At 43.2% G+C, this 4,279-nt stretch overlaps 1 non-coding gene across 1 annotated transcript; it reads left to right on the top strand.

Moving 5' to 3' along the window:
• Positions 1-950: 950 nt before the first annotated feature.
• LOC129403039 (small nucleolar RNA SNORA9) lies at positions 951-1,082 on the top strand. The gene has a single exon (XR_008629029.1). It is a non-coding gene; the product is annotated as a small nucleolar RNA SNORA9 (small nucleolar RNA).
• Positions 1,083-4,279: the final 3,197 nt, after the last annotated feature.

The following is a 4,279-nucleotide window of genomic DNA, read 5'->3' as shown; positions in this document are numbered from 1 at the left end:
TCCCCTCATGGCCAGGCTAGTGCTAAGATTGCGTCTTCCTCAATTGAGCTTAGGATATATGCCCATTGCTGATCAGTCACTGAAAGTTGTCTTAGGATCAAGTGAATATTCACTCAGAATCTGGGACTGTTGGGAACATAAGTATCAGAGAAGCCACTAAGTTCTGTTCAGTTTCGTGCAGAGACTCTTAATCTCAACCACTCAAAATGCCATAGGAATTTTTGTTCATATACATTTATTTAGTTAGGTCAGGGCTTCTTAAGCCTTTCCCACTTGTAAACCCTTGTGGCCAGAGAAATACGACTCAGGCAAGCGTTGCCAGAAACCTTGGATTCTTTACGAGGTTGATTTAGAATTGATTTTTGGTCGCTGCATGTTCATAAACCTTTTACTAGTGTCAAACATTTTAACAGCCCCTACTTTTAGTTAAGTGACTCCATATGGGGTCACAACCCATAGTTAAAGCTAGAAGTTAGATGATGCTTTTAAGAGCTACTTAATACTAAATTGTTTTATTTTTTTTTTAATTACAATTAACAAGCTAGTCTAAAGATCCTGTGAACAACACAGGTAAATAATTCATTGGTATATAACTTAAGGGGGGGGGTGGGATCCATCTTTAAAAGCATTTTTATACGTTTATTTGAAATTTGAGATAGAAACCACTAGTGAAGCAGTTGACAGTATCCCCTTTGGTAGACGGGGCCTCCAATGTGTTGGGGTGGGGGCGGGAGTCACCTTTCTTTAAAGAGTAGGGTTGGGGTCAAGTCAGTGTTCTATCTGTCAGAAAGGTTCCCAGGGACGGGACTGCTAAAATTCTCCCATGTTTATGCTGAAACTTTCGGAGAAACCCTAGTGTCCACCAATCTCTGAACCCTGTCCAAAAAGAAATGACTCTAAAGCAATTGGGGTGGAAAATTCTGAGGCCTGTGTTAGAAATTGAGAAACTACTGCCAGCCTGCAGCGTGCTTGGGTATGGAACGACCCTGTGTGTTCCTATAGTGCCTGTGAGAACAGTATGAAATGACCTGCGGCCTTGCCCTCCTCCATCCAGAACAAGCTTATAGAAATTTCAGACAATTGAAGAAAAAAAAAAAAAAGGAACTGAATAACATTAGGCATTTGCCAAGGGAGAGGGCATAAACTAAGCTCCCTGGTCCTAAAGGGCCTCGGGAAATGGTGGACCTTTGGCCAAACTGTTCAAGAAGGTAAGGGTGAGCTCCCCCAAAAGATAACACTGGTTTCTCAGGACCTGTGGAAAGGAAGAACTGGAGGCCCAGAAGGCTGACTAACCACCATGCCAGGAGTACTGCCTGGAGTGTAATATGCTGATGTGTTTTATTTGGTGTATTTGGATAAATGGTTGTGTCAAATAACTAGTCACATTTTGGTTGTCAAACAAGCTTCAGTTTCTCTATCTTACCCCCTACTTTTTAAAATAATCCTGAGTTCTTCCCCACGCCCCCTCCCCAAGTATCCAACCTACAAAACACCCTGTGTCGCTTGCAGATACCTTTGCAGTTCCAGTCTGATCATTCCAATCTGAAAGCTCCAAACTTCTTGCTAACTGGTTCAGAAATGCAGAATGATGTGGGGTAATGTGAAAAAGGCATATAGACCAATGAAATAAAATAAATAGGTACATAAGGGGGCCCAAAGTGGCAGAATTTTAGTATCAAAAAGAGTAAGATGGTACCAGTGAACGAGAGAATCCCAAATTCATAGGAATTCACAAAGGAAAAAAGGACTCAGGGTGGGGGGAACTCTTGTTTTCACAAAAGAATGACAGCTGACATTTTTAGAAGGAAAAATATTGTTTTGCAAGCACTAAATGATATAGGCATTTTTTCCACCAAGTGCAAAGTTGATGGAAAGCAAAATATTCACCTGTTCTCAAAATATCTCGGGACAGGGAGTTAGCTTAAAAGGTTAGTGTACCTTGTCATGTGGGAAGTCTGGGTTTGATCTCTAGCCCAGCATGGACCTCCGAGTGCTGCCTGCAGTGACCCCCAAATGATGTGCTGAAATAAGCACAGCTGGATATGGCTGAAAGACAAGAAAATAATAAATGACCCCTCATTATCAGTTAGAGTGGTAAGGGGCTTTTGGATCTCGACAGACAGACCTTAGCCACATGGTCACAAATAGCATGATCACTAATGGAACAACTCAATATTTTCATGTCATGGATGTTACTAAAACTCATACTTTGCCATATTCCTCCCAAAATGTACCCACTGGATTTAATCATTAAGTAAAAGCCATCTAGATTGTGGGACAATCGGCACAAATCTACAAGGCATCATAAAAGCAAAACTAGGAAGGATCTAGATGAAAGAAAATTCAAGAGGTGACAGCCAAATGCCGTATATAATCTATGATTGGATTTTAGGATTTTTTTGGTTGCTTTGGGGCCCACACCTCATGGCACTTAGGACTAACCACAGGCTCTGCTCAGGGGACCATATCTGGTGTCAGAATTCAAAGTAGAGTTGACCGCTTATAAGGCAAGCACTGTACTATCTTTCTCAGACTGACCTTAGGTTTTTTGTTCCTTCATATATATATATATATATATATATATATATATATACGTATACGATCTGAAGGGGCTGGAGCAATAGCACAGCGGGTAGGGCATTCGCCTTGCACCTGGCCAAGCCGGGTTCGATTCCTCCGCCCCTCTTGGAGAGCCTGGCAATCTCCCGAGAGTATCTCACCCACACAGCAGAGCCTGGCAAGCTACCTGTGGTATATTCAATATGCCAAAAATAGTAACAAGTCTCACAATGGAGACATTACTGGTGCCTGCTCGAGCAAATCGATGAGCAACCGGATGACAGTGACAGTTTTTTTTTTTTTTTCAAGTCTAAAAGAGGGGCAAAGGAGACAGCTCAGCAACAGAGCATATTTGTGAGGTCGGGAGATTGATACCTGGCACCACAGGGGGAAAAAAAAAACACAAACTGCTAAAAGATGTTGGAGTTAATTGGGCAAAATTGAATATATACTGACTAGATGCAGTTTATGAATCAAAACTTTCTTGGGTAATAAGATAATATTGTGGTCATACGGAGAAATATTCATGCTTTCAGTTGGCATGTGCTAAATAATTGAAGGTTAAATGTGAGATCCACAACTAATTTTTTTGTTTTGGGGCCACACTTGGCCGAGCCTCTGGGCATATTCCTAGCTCGGTGCCCTATGTGGTACCAGGGACAACCCTGGGTCATCTGCATGCCAGGCAAATGCCTTACCTCGTCCTATCTCTCCAGCCCCCCACAACTGATTCTTCATTTTAAAATTATGTAGGGAATGAGAGAGTCACTACGGCAAAGTGTTTACAATCAGTACATCTAAAAGAGGGGCAAACGCAGTACTATTTTGCCCTTGGAAGCTGCAATTTTGTTTTTCCAAAGGAGATCACAAGTAAACATCCACAGGGTGACTAAAAGTTAAATTTCACTGTCATCCCGCTGCTCATCGATTTGTTGGAGCGGGCATCAGCAACGTCTCTCATTGAGAGACTTATTGTTACTGTTTTTGGCATATCCAATACGCACGGGGAGCTTGCCAGGCTCTGCCGTGCGGGCGAGATACTCTCGGTAGCTTGCCGGGCTCTCCGAGAGGGGCAGAGGAATCGAACTCGGGTCGGCCACGTGAAAGGCTAATGCCCTACTGCTCCAGCGATAAAAAAGTTAAATTTATGAATGAAAATGAATACATTTACAGAGATTAATAAATGGTTTTGTTGCTAAGATAAAATGCTAATGCCCCCTTAAAACTCAATTAGGACTAAAGAAATAGTGCAGTGACTAGGGCACTTGCTTTTGCACTTGCAACCCCATAACCACATATGGTCCCCCAAACGCTGCCAGGAGTGGTCCCTGAGCACCACTGGGAGTGGCCCAATCCGCCCCCCCACCCCAAATGCCCCAAAGTTTAACTATATGCAGATTGAGTAAGGTTTGTCAATGGAATGTAGGCATCTCATGGAGAACTGGTTTTCTGACTTTGTGACCTTACAAAGAGGAGCCAGTCAGAATAGCTTGTAGTCAGCGAGTGCCCCAGGAGTCAGTCTGCCCATGGGTTCTGAAAGAAACTGGGGCCCGGCCAAATGCAAGCAAGGTCACAGCACCAGAATTACTAAAGACAGGTGTGACAACCGTACTGGCACCCAGCTCCATGAAATTGGCCTGAAACTCTAGGAGCACTCCGGGGGGAGCATGTGTTTATGGTCTTCCTTCACTGTACAACGCTGTGCTTTCAAAGATGGTTG

This window comes from Sorex araneus, chromosome 2 (assembly GCF_027595985.1).
Source record: "Sorex araneus isolate mSorAra2 chromosome 2, mSorAra2.pri, whole genome shotgun sequence".
Taxonomy (NCBI): domain Eukaryota; kingdom Metazoa; phylum Chordata; class Mammalia; order Eulipotyphla; family Soricidae; genus Sorex; species Sorex araneus.
The sequence above is the reverse complement of the archived record's forward strand: the minus strand, read 5'-3'. Positions and strand labels throughout refer to the sequence as shown.